Source organism: Talpa europaea, assembly GCF_964194135.1.
Source record: "Talpa europaea genome assembly, chromosome: 14".
Classification (NCBI taxonomy): domain Eukaryota; kingdom Metazoa; phylum Chordata; class Mammalia; order Eulipotyphla; family Talpidae; genus Talpa; species Talpa europaea.
The window spans coordinates 76,940,779-76,953,645 of NC_140082.1; the positions used below are offsets into that span (position 1 = coordinate 76,940,779).

The window sequence follows — 12,867 nt, forward strand, 5'->3', positions numbered from 1 at the left end:
CCATAAAATTCCCACAACCAATTTACCCGTGCATCATCACCATAGTCCCTTGTGCTTTCTCTCCTCTTCCCTGTTTTGATCCTACTCACTCCCCATCCCTTGCAGAATGTCTCTGATTTATAGTTGCCTGTTGATTTTGTTTATTTGCTATTATTATTATCATTATAATTATTATCTTCCTGATTTTTCATTTGGTTCCCCTATATTCCTCCTACAAGTGAAACCATCTGATATTTTTCTTTTTCCTTCTGGCTTATTTCACTGAGCATAATCCCTTCCAGCTCCATTAATGTTGCTGTGAATGACATGAGTTTATCTTTTTTGATTGCTGAATAGTATTTCATTGTGTATATATATACCATATCTTCTTGATATGGTCATCTATATTTGGGCATTTGGGTTGTTTCCATATTTTATTTATTGCAAATAGTGCTGCAATAAATATAGGGGTGCAACAGAATCTCCAGAAATTCATTACCTCTAATCCCCACTCCAAAAAGTATTACAAGGGGCCCTAAAGCCAAAACCAATAGAGGAATGAATAGGGAGAAGAGAATAAGTTAAGGAATAGAATCACAAAAAGATGGCAAACATGGATGCCAATGTATCAATATTAACTCTAAACGTAAATGGATTGAACTCATCAATAAAAGGACAGAGAGTAGCAGACTGGATTAAAAAACAAAATGCGACCTTCTGCTGTCTCCAGGAAACACATTTAACTACAAAATATCAACATAAACTGAAAGTAAAAGGTTGGAAAACAATCTTATAAGCAAATGATCCAAAAAAGAAGGCAGGAACAGCTACGGTTATATCAGATAAAATAGACTTCAAACTGAAAAAGGTAAAAAGAGACATTGATGGACGCTACATTATGATCAAGGGGATAATACATCAGGAAGCTATAGCACTCATCAACATATACTCACCAAAATGAAGGAGCAGCAAAATATATCAGACAATTATTATCAGCTCTGAAAACAGACATCAGAGAAAATACATATGCAGTAGGAATATTGATTCCACTCTCACCAATGGCCAGATCAACGAGACAAAAATAAACAAGGACACTAGAGCCCTAAAAATATGAGCCTTTGTTTGTGATAAGCCAAGCTGTGGCCTTATCTGTTTTCACAGTATTAATGATGGTAGCATTAGAGTATCTTCATTCTTACATCTGAACGAAAAGCATGTACTCTGCTTCTTATTGAGTGTTTAGTCTTCTAATGATGAGAAGAGAATTGCATTATGAATATTCCTTGTCATGAAGGAAGTATACCTGGTAGGCATCCAGAAAACATCTTTGAAATTGACATGATTGGCTACCAAAGTCAATAATCCTTAGCAGAGTTCAAAATGCTTAGGTTCCCATTAATTTATGGAGATTCTCACCAGCTCCTGTTTCTTGGATTCATCTGGATGCAGTGTTATTTCTTTATGGATGTTTAAAAGAAGTAGGAAGATAGTCATAAATAAATAAAAAAATCAATCTTAAGTTCTTTAATTGATTCTTTTATTCCCTTAGTTAATATTTATAATCTAATTAATATGTATTGCCACACTATCTGAGAGAAAAGTAAAATAAGATTGTTCAATTTTCATTATTGAGAATAAACTCATAGCTATTAAACAGAGAATTATTACTTTAAATACCCATCATCCAGGCATTTTTTTCCATTGAGACATTTTGTTTGGTCCTTAGAAAGTGCTGGTCCCAAGTGCAGTTGCTGCTAATCCAAATCAAGACCTAACAAAACAGTAACTCTCAATGTCAACTGAATAGAAAGTAATTTGGGCATTGGTTTGATAAATACATTGAATTCTTGAAGTATTTTTATCTCGATTGAGAATTATTAGCAGGAAAACCCTTCATTAAAAATGAGATGTAGAGCTTATTTTTTTAAGCCAAAGCAAAGTAATGTGAGTAAATTTTAATTTCTATGTAAATTTGGGACCATTCAGGCAAGACCTAACTGGATTGTCGGTAGTTAATTAATAATTTGAGTGGGGACAACCTTCTTAATTACAAACACCCAAAGATTTAAAAATGACTATTCTAAGCTCAAAGTAATTAAACTAATGTCACAGTACCACAGAGACATAGAGGTGCCGCCCACACCCCTTATCCCCTCCTTTCCCCACAAGAGAACCTTAGGAAATGTGTTCAGCTTGTAGAGCAACGTTCCCTGCCTAATTTGCAGCCTGGTTTCAGCTACACAAGATTGTGTACACTTCTATCAGTTATCCTCACATCCTTCCTCATCACTGTTGCCTGAAAAGTGGGAGGAGAGTTGGTCTAGGCCAGTCACCCATCTTGTGTCTGAAGCTGGGGAGAAGCCCAGGATGGAGGGGAGCCAACGGGTAGAGTCTGGGTCCCTGAAAGTTTTTTTTTTAAAGACTAGGTCAAGTTGATTTTGTAAAAAAGATTTGTTTGTTTGTTTGTTTGTTTGTTTGTTTGTATAGGCACTGGGTACAGTCAGAAGCGCGGGAGGGTGAGAGAATTCACCAGAGCCAGAGTGGGGAACAGAACAGGCAGACGGATGAAATACACTGCTGAGGGGAGCAGCGGGCGCGGCAGGAGAGGTCTGCGCACCATGTGGGACCCTCGCAGGTGGCCAGGGATCGAACCAGCTCTGCAGAGGCTGCAGGCAGCTTCACAACCCAGTGCTCAACTGCTGTACCACCAGGGGAGGCCCTCCCTGACAGTTTTATGAAGTCACTAAGTCAGTTCTGAACTATCTACCTCCAGACTTCCTCTAGGAGAATAATTTTTGCATGTTTAAGCCGTTGATGTTGAGTCTCCATTACCATTAGTCACACTTAATTCCTAATTGATATACATGGTTTCTAGTGGGGTATAGAATCCAGTTTTAGCTCTTTTCAAAATTGGGCCTTTTGGGAATCTCCCTGGTGGAGCAGGGGTTAAGTCTCAGCACTATCAAGCTATCATGAGCCACTGTAGCATGAGTCGATCCCTGGCCAGCCAACCAGGGAGCTGACTTACATGGTGCAGCAGACATCTCCTGTCTCATCCACTGCTCCCCTTAGTGTATTTCAGTGGGTCTGCCTGTTCTGTTGCCCACTCTGTCTCTGGTGAATCCTCTCATTCCCACCCCCCATCTCTGGCCTACACCATACATTTTATTTATGTATAAATAAATAAAATAAATATTTAAAAAAATGGACCTTTTATGAAGAAAAACAACAACAACAACAACAAAAACTCAATCTGTTGTTTCATTCTCTTCAGGCGAAGGGGCTATCAGGAGAAGTCTGGCATGCTCTGATTCATCACCTTGACAAGGCAGATGCTCAGTTTAATTTAGAATGCTCACAGACTGCTGACTGTGCACTGGGATTGTGGTCCATGTGAATCTAGAATCAATAGTGTCTGAACGAGAAAGTTTAAGTGGATATTAAAAAGTGGATTTCAAAAAGTGAGCTGTTTAGATGCAACACCCAAACGTTTTCAATTACAATGCAGACCAAATGGTTACCAAGCACCTGGCATGTGTGTCAAATGCAAGGGTGAGCTGAAAACCACAAAGTCCCACCTGCTGCTCCAGGGTGGGGGGCGTGACAATCACATACAGCAATAGTGTACAATAGTGTACTAGGATGGAAATAAAGTCGTTATTATCGTAAGCCATTTATTACTGTCTTGAAGATTTCTGGCAAATGTTGCCAAGTATTTACACTTGACAAATTATGGTGGTAAGTATATAGGAGGAAACCAAAGAGCTGATATCATCACTAACTTTCATTGTATGAAATAGGTTAAGATTTTCCCTTTACTCACATTCTACTCACTGACACAAAAGCCTTGGGTTGTGACCTCAAACTGTTGTGACCTCAGGGAAATCATAATATGGATGGATACTTTGACTCATTATTGCCTCTTCAGGAGGATAGAATTCAATTATTTTGTTGTATGTTAAAATAGCTATATTCATCCTGTTCCCTTCTTCCTCCCGCCCCCTCCCCAGACTGTGTCTCTGGTTTATAGTTGCTTGTTGATTTTGATGTTTACTTTATTATAATCAGTCTTTTTCCTTGTCCCTTATTTAGGTTTTCTAGATGGATCAAAACAAGGGTGGTAGGAATTGTATGGGGACTACAACCAAGATGAAAATGCATGCATTGTGCAAAAATGAAAAATGATGAAAAAAACCCATAAAATTAAAAAAAACATATTAATAATTTTTTTTTAAAAAGCAAAAAAAAAATAGCTATCTTCACATCATTTCCTATAGATACTCAGCGTATCTGAATTACTTGGATTATTGGCTTCATAGGAAGGGAGACAAGGGTTGGCAATGTGGGGTTGGTCTTCCCAAAAGGGTCAATAGGCTTTTCTCAAGGTGTACAAGTGAGCCTACTGTCACCTTGATGTGGGAACTAGAGGTAATTAGAGGCCCTGTGTGACTCAAAGGTGGCTGCCATCGAATATGCAGATTGGCTTGGCTTGGAGCAGTTAGGACCCTGGAGGAGGGGCTTTTCTCCTGCCTTCTCCTCCCTTTTCTAAAGGAAGAAGCAATCACTAGGAGCTCCCCCTTCTAGCATCTAGAATGTATTTAAGTATCTTTTCAATTGTAGGTTTATTAGTGAACTCTCCTCTACCTGAGACTCCCATCCTTACTCTGAGTAATTCTGAGGTCATCCTTCCTTGATGTTCCAGGGTAATTACTCATGGTCTATTCCATTATTCTTTAGAATTTACAACCATGTAAATTTCCCATAAAGTTTAAATACTATTAAATTTTGGCCTTTTCTCCTAGTAATCTGTCTGATATTAACTTGGCTTTCCAGTCTTTAAAGAGCACAGATGGAGTGGGGGAAATTTCCTGATACTCAAACAATGGAGACGGAAGGGCATAATTTTGCCCCAACTTCAATTAAAAAAAAAACAAAACTCAATTTTTATAAGCATTCTATAAAAATTGCATTTGACAGAAGTTTCAAAGCCTACAGTAAATGAATAAAAAACAAAGAAGCTCCACTAATCCTAACACCTAAGCAAATACCTAACATTAAACAAACACCATTAAAATCCTAGGCATTTACAGTAGTATAATTGGTACTTAGCCTTTGCTTCTCCATAGTGCATTCTTTATAAATCAGGGAAGTAATAAAACCTCAATATTTGCCCTCCTCTGAACTTTGATAGCATGAACATAGCCTCAGGTTAAGATAAGTTAAGAAATCAAAAGATCTAAGCCTCTATACAAAAACCAGAAGACCCCCATTAAAAATAATTACACTTTTGACATCAGTGATTCACTGTTTCTATGTCTATAAACTAAATTCAAAGTTAATAATGTTGGAACAGTTCTCACAGAATAAAAGCTGTAAGAATGCTTCCCAGATTCCAATCCTCACTTTGATTATCTAATAAACTCTTTGATAAGTCTATTGAGACTTTTATTTTGCTCAAAAAGATAATAAAGATAATAAAAAAGCATTTGTCAATACACATTAGTCATAATCCTTGAGCACTTTTTAAGAAAATGTTACAAGATTTAAAATGTATTAATTAATGATTAACATTCCTAAATCATACAACACAGGCTCAAGGATGGAAATCATCCCCTGCAGAACTCCATGCCCTCACTAGGTAGAGAACAAGAGCCTGCCTGCTGTTTCTAACCTAACCTTGCTTCTCAGCATCTCTGTGCACAATGACCAGCTACTTTGCTCTATGGGACCTGCCAGCTTCTTTCACCTCCTTGTTAGCAAGGTGATTAGCTGTGTCTGGTACACTTTAAATTATTTAGCAATCTTATATATAAAAATAGAGCAGGATCTGAAAGTCAAAGATGATAATATCATAAAACAAGTGGGTAATCCCAGTGGGTCTGTACAGGCTACCATTCTGAATCTTAAGTTACAAAAGCATTAAGTAATTGATGGCACACATTCATTATAGTTTCAAAGCTTCAATAGTAAATTATAGAGTTTAACATGGATTGCATAACCAGTCACTATTAATATAACAATATGATAATTTAGCACAGTACAATTAGCTGAAATTCCAGGTACATAAATTAGTATTACTTTATAATGTTAACAGACTGTAGATAACTGCTGTAAATGCTTGGAGCAATGGAAGTTCTTATGTAAGAAAAATTTATCATTGAACTAAAGACAATTTTTAGTTTATAAAATATCTGAAAAGAGCAAATATTCCAGAAAGTCATCAATTAATATTCCAGAAAGAAGCAATCATGTGACTGCCCCTAGACTATCTGGTACCTTCCTGGACCTGAGAATGAAGAAACTCTCCCCACATCCTGCATGTCCTCAAATTCCTTTCTTTCTTATATAACCTTCCTTTACTTGCTAATTGAGAAGATGCTTTCTTTGTGTACTAAACACTATTCTCTAGTGATGGTGCCACATGTTAATAAAAGGTTTCCTTTGTGGAAACACTCCTGTGGATCAGAGTCTGGTTTTCTAAGCAGGAGCTATATGTCTCAGTCAGGACAGTAAGAAAAGACCTCATAAACTTTTTTTTTTTTGACACGCTTATCATTTTTTTTTAATTTAAATTTTATTTTTATATTCCCCATACAATTGCAACACCCTTATTTTGACCCCAATCCCTCCTTTCCCCACCCCCCACCCCCCATAGAGTGTCTCTGGCTCATAGTTGTTTGTTGATTTTGATTTTTACTTTCTTATAGTTATTCTTTGTCCTGGTCTCTTATTTAAGTTTTCTAGATTCCTGCTATGGGTGAGACCATCCGGTATTTTTCTTTTTCTTTCTGGCTTATTTCACTGAGCATGATCCCTTCCATACGATCCAGCAATTCCACTCCTAGGTATTTACCCAAAGGACACAGAAACATCAATTCCAAAGAACACCTGCACCCCTATGTTTATAGCAGCACTATTTACAATAGCTAAGCTTTGGAAACAGCCCAAATGCCCAAAAATAGATGACTGGATCAAGAAGATGTGGTACATGTACACCATGGAATATTACTCAGCATTCAAAAAAGATAAACACATGCAATTTGCAGCAACATGGATGACCTCATAAACTTTTAATACAGGTTGATGGTTTTGACAAATGCCAAAGTTCGTTATTAAAAAACTTCACTACTGAAAGCTGAAATGTTTAAAATTAGCAAATCAAATGAAAAGCACAACTTTTCATTAAAAAAACATACAAATGTTTAGATGTACAAGTCTAAGAAAGTACAAAGGTGGTCTTAAATTTTATAAAGTACTTCTATTTCTTTTTTTTTTTTTTAGATTTCTTTATTTATTTACACAAGCACTGGGTACAGTCAGAAGCGCAGGAGCGTGAGAGAATTCACCAGAGCCAGAGCAGGGAACAGAACAGGCAGACTGACGAAATACACTGCTGAGGGGAGCAGCGGGCGAGGCAGGAGAGGTCTGTCGCGCCATGTGGGAACCTCTCCAGCAGCCGGGGATCGAGCCCATGCTGCAAAGGCTGCCGGCAGCTTTGCAGCCCAGCGCTCAACCGCTGTGCCACCAGGGGAGGCCCTAAAGTACTTCTATTTCTAAAGAATTTATGCTGCTTTTGAATCAATATTAAACAAATTTTCTTCAAATTCAGAATTTTAGTGTTTGGTTGTTTCACTATGAGGATACTAATAATCATAATAAATACATAAGTATTTATTTATTTTTTACATCATTGCTCATTTTTCGACAGTTTGCTTCCTGCGCCCCACCTCTCAGGTGTAGTCCCCAAAGAGTTTCCTTCCCCGCTGCACCCGTGCACCATCACCTCAGTCCCCTGTGCTCCTCCCTCTCTCCCTCTGATCCCTCTCCCGCCTCCTCCCCTGCAGGATGTCTCTGATTTATAATTGTCTGCTTTTGCTTTGTTGTGTTTTGTACTGTTACTATTTTTTTACACGGATGTCTTATTTGGTTCCCCTATATTCCTGCTATAAGTGAAACCATGCGATATTTTTCTTTTTTCCTTCTGGCTTATTTCACTGAGCATAATATAGAAGCTTTTGAAGCAATCCTAACCCCCTCTGGTTTCACATAATATATAGCAATTAAGCTTTTTTTTTTCTTTATCTTCAGATGAAATAAACTGTTGAACACCTCCTAGTCCTGGAGAATTTTACATAGGAAACTGAAGGTAACATTATCTTTTTGGTACAAAGATGTTTTTGGCTGGTTATTTTTTTTTTTTTTTGTAGTCCAGAGCTCTTTTATTTCTTTTTGCACACCTATCATCCTATCACACCATGAATTCATAGGGAATAGGTTCTAGCAGCTCAGGCTCCTTCCCATTGGTTCTCACAAAGTGTGCTTCTCTAGGTGGAGCAGGCTGGCGCTTCAGCTGAACCCAAGTACCCTTCTCTTTGGCTTCCTTTTTCTTCTGATCATTTTCTTTCACGTTTCAGGAAGCTATCTCGGCTCTTAGAGTGCTTAATGTGCTCAATACGAACATTAATTCTCTTTGCAAGAATCTTGCCCTTTACTTGCTTGTTTACAACAATGCCAACTGCATGCTGGGTAACATTATAGACTCTTCCGGTTTTGCCATGGTAACATTTGTGGGGCATTCCTTCTTGAACAGTGCCCATCCCCTTGATGTCAACAATATCACCTTTCTTATAGATTCGCATGTATGTGGCCAAAGGAACAACTCCATGTTTTCTAAAAGGCCTAGAGAACATATAGCGGGTCCCTCTTCTCTTTCCCTTTGTGTTAGTCATTTTGGCGACTTACGTGCAGGCCAACGGGCCTCAGGCAAGTTACACAGACTCTCTAGGGCCCCAATGCACTGGCTCAGTGGCCACAGGATTGGAATTCAAGTTTTTGGGCCCAGGGCACCTGGGAGCCACTTGGCTGGTTATTTTTAAGAAATAGCAGACAAAGGAGAAGTCCTGAAAGTTGAGTAGGGGACATTTACATTGATAAGGGAAATCTCTATTTATAAGGGTGTCTTACTTGCTGTACAGGGAGGAGAGTGATGACCAAATCTCCTTATCTCTCATCCAAGAAGGTAGAAACTTACATAACAACCATATTCTTGTTTACTATGCATCCTGGTGACCTGCCATTGCTGATCTTCTCCTTAGTACCCCTCCTCCCCCACCTTTTGTCTTTAGCTAAAAATGTTAGATAAGATGATGGCTTTGGGCAATTATGGGGAGCTACTCAGTTTTCCTGGGTTTCTCATATGCATACATTTAAAGGAAGTAGAATACATGACCCAAAATTGTGTCACTTTGGTATGAGGATTATAAAAAAAAGTAGATTCAGAAAGAGTTCCTCTTCCCTTCCACTGCCTAAATTTGCATTGAAGGAGGCCTGTAGCTGGAAGAAACATGTCACCTGAAATATCTTTCCAACTAAGAAATTTATCTACTGAACAGGGCAACTTCTGGTTTTTAAACATTTCCTCTGCGTTCCACTGAATTGCCTTCCTTTCCCAGACCCCCAACCTTTTCCTTACCTCAGGAAGGTATATGTAGTCCCATTACCTGGTTGCCATTTTAAACTTCATATCTTTGTATTTTCCTTACTTACAAAATTAAATTTGTTTTTCAATCTGTTGTAGGAAAGATTGACCAAGAGACCCAGGGTTTAGCTGAAACTATCAACATGCTTGTGCATTTTATCCTTCCATGTTCTTCTGTGTTCCAAGAGCTTGGTTTCATGACCTTTTCAGTCTCCACCGTTTAGAAGAAATGTGCAACAAAATGCCCTGCGGTGAGTCAAAAATTGATGGGTCTATCCTTAAACCCCTCTTTGTATCCTATTGTGTTCTCTGGGGAATTTTTACTTTTTTAGATGTTTGGGTTTTATAGCTTGTTTCTGCAGTTTCCATTAGGGGGGAGATGCATATACGCTTATACATCAGGTAGTCAGCTGAATAGGCTGTGGCTCCAACTTATGGAATCTGAAAGGGTGAACCCATTCTGTTGCAATTGGGAAAACACGTGATTCTCTGTGTTTTGGAACAGCTGTTTGGAAACATAACAGGGTCCCTCATAATGAAACTCTTCTCTTTCCTTTTTTTTTTTTAAATGGAACTCTGAGAATTTGCATGTCACTCTTGCAGAGGGGTCATGCTAATCTTCTCTGTATATTTCCAAATTAGTATAATTTTCCAATTGTGTTGCCAAAGCAAGTACCTCTTTTCTTTCTTAAACTATGCATTGGGAGTGAATTGTCTGGATCCTGTGAGGTCTGCTTACTCTGCACTTTCTTTGGTTAAGATATAAATACGTTATTGGTTCATCATTGCTTGGATTATTAATATAATGGCAAGACAAGGATCTTTTGAAATGGAAAGCTCCTGAATTAAAAATTTTAGAAAGCTCTCAATCTAAATTATTGTCTTTTTGTTACCTATGAAATAGCAAATCGAAAATAGGCCTTTGTTGACTGTTTTACAGATATTTTTAAAGAGGTACCACATTAAACCCTGAAACTCTAGCACACAGAGAGCTCTTTTTTCCAGCTCTCCATCTTGAGCTGGAACTCTTCTCCCTGATATAAAAGCATACTGGAGAAAATGTAATGTGGAACCTATTGTGAATTAAGTAGACTCATCTTGTCTCTAACTGCAAAAGGATGAGACTTCTAGGTGAAAAATAATCAGCCTGACTCAGCAAACTGACTCAACTCTCTATTCCTTCTCTCCCTACCTTCTTTCCCTTTCTCCAAATATAATAACCATAACAGTGTCTTCAACCATCATGCACAGTTGATGGACTACAGGGTTAAAAAACAAAACACACTCATACAACTCACCTATTCCTTACAGAGCTTGTCTAAATGAGATGCATCATTACCTTTACTTTACATATCCTCATTATTTAGTTAAAAATTCAGTTAATCTGTTATAGGACAGGGAGAGGGTCAGCCCAAACCCCGCAAACCTGCCTATTCTACATGGGTTCTGCCATTCGCCGCATTAACACAAAACATAGGAGACTTTAATGGGAAGGAACTTTAATAAAACTAGGAAACAATACAGGTAAGGCAAAGAGTCTAGTTTCTAAATGAAGCATCCAGAGTTACCCGTCCCCTCGTGGGCAAAACTCCATCCATATGGGATCGGCCCAGAACAAGGCCCCAAAGCCTGCCACAAGTCTAAAGCATTTTCCAGTGGGGACCCACAGAAAAGGGTCACAAACAACTGGACAAGCCCGGAAGGAAAAGAGCAAAATCAACATCAAGATAAAAGCTGCCATTGTCCCCTCCCCACGGGTCTCACCCACATCTGTGTCACCTAGTCCACGACCAAAAGACAAGCACAGTTTCTTCACGTGTCTCTAGGCTCCATGCGCCTCCTCCAGGTCTCCTTGCTCCATCCTGCTTCCTTCCTCAGTCTCTTCTGCAGCTTTCCCTCTTTCTGCTCAGCTCCACCCTTCCTTGGGTGGGGCAGGGAAACTCCCCCTTTCCTGGGGACCACCCTGTTGCAGAATGAACCATGACATCTGTCTTCAGCTATTCAGGCTAAAAGTATTATAACTATATAATGAAATGGGAAAGAGGACGCTATACATTTTCTTAAGGCCATGAAATTTGAATACATCAAATAAACTGGTTGATTTTCACCAACAGAGATATGTGGAGATAGTCATTAGGGCACAATAACTTTATGAAAGTCTATTACTTGGTCTACATGTAATATGATGTGATTCCTGCAAATCACTGACCAGCTTGCCTGGAGACAACAAGATGGCTAGTTACCATTTGAGATGCAAAGTAGATTCCACAGAAGAATGATAAACCCTAGAGAGTGCAGGCTGACTGGCCAGTAGTTTGGAGTGCTAAGTAAAGGGGTATGAGCAAATTCAACCTCTTGAATTGTTTAGTGAAAAATAAATCAAACTAAAAAAACCCTGAAAGTTGCAACAACTTAAAACATTTAAATCCTTGCAGTTCCATTGTAACAATGAGTGATAACCAACGAGCAAGAAGAGCAGTGCCCCAGCTGATTTCCCACCTATAGTAATGCAAACAATGGAACCTCTGATTCAGTCTCTGAGCTCAGTCCTCTTAATGTCCTTTCACAGCCCTCATCTCTTATCAACCATTTGCCTGTTAATAGAAGTCATTGTCAAAAGCTCAAGTTCTGATTTCTGATTCCTGTGTTCTCCTTTGAGAAGAAAGCACAGCTCCAAGGCATTATGAGAGAACACAGGCAGACAGGAGGCAGATTAATTGCTTTTCAACTAATCCTAATTGTTTGCTGCTAAACATTATGTTTATCTTTTCACATAAAGAGAAGATGTGACTAACTTTTTATTATTAACAACCATGATGCTATGGAAAACCCTGTGTTCAAAAGAATGGGAGAGAACATGTAGAGAAGATGAATACTTCTTACAGGTTTCAATGAGCACACTGAAATACATATAAAATGGGACCATCTTGCAAATACACTTAACCTCAGGGAGCACTTGGTGAACTGAAGACAATTTTGAAGGTGAAACAGACAGTGGCCAGGGAAGAAAAATAACAGGGCCATGGGGAACAAGGAGCAGAAGGGAACTAGCCAAACGTTACCTGAAAGGTTTACTTGGAATGTCAGCTTGTGAGCACTGGGGAACAGATTTTGTTCAGCCAATATTCTAAGTACCACTGTAGGGAAGCAAAAATATGTCAACCCAAAGTACTTCTTTCGACCAGAGGTTTATTTCATCAGAGGGGCTCTGAGTACTGGGTAGAAGTTGCTGTTGATATTTATAAGTGAATGTCTCTTTGTTAGTGTCTCTCCTAGGAAAACCTATTTTCCTTCCTTCTTTGGAAGAAGGCAGAACATAAAATTGCATTCCTTTGTCTAATGATAAACTCCCTAGTTGAACTTCCCCTTTCTTTCCCCAACTTCCCTTGTCTTAGTTAAGCTATTTAAGA

The 12,867-nt window shown here is 38.7% G+C and overlaps 1 protein-coding gene and 1 pseudogene across 3 annotated transcripts in view; both read right to left on the minus strand.

Annotated features, from left to right (window-relative positions):
* Positions 1-12,867, minus strand: part of GABRG3 (gamma-aminobutyric acid type A receptor subunit gamma3) — a gene marked incomplete at both ends in the record, with an annotated part of 419,168 nt that overhangs the window by 212,027 nt on the left and 194,274 nt on the right. The window lies entirely within an intron of this gene.
* LOC311183534 (large ribosomal subunit protein eL21-like) lies at positions 8,228-8,708 on the minus strand (annotated as a pseudogene). Its single transcript has one exon. The product of its transcript is annotated as a large ribosomal subunit protein eL21-like (transcript).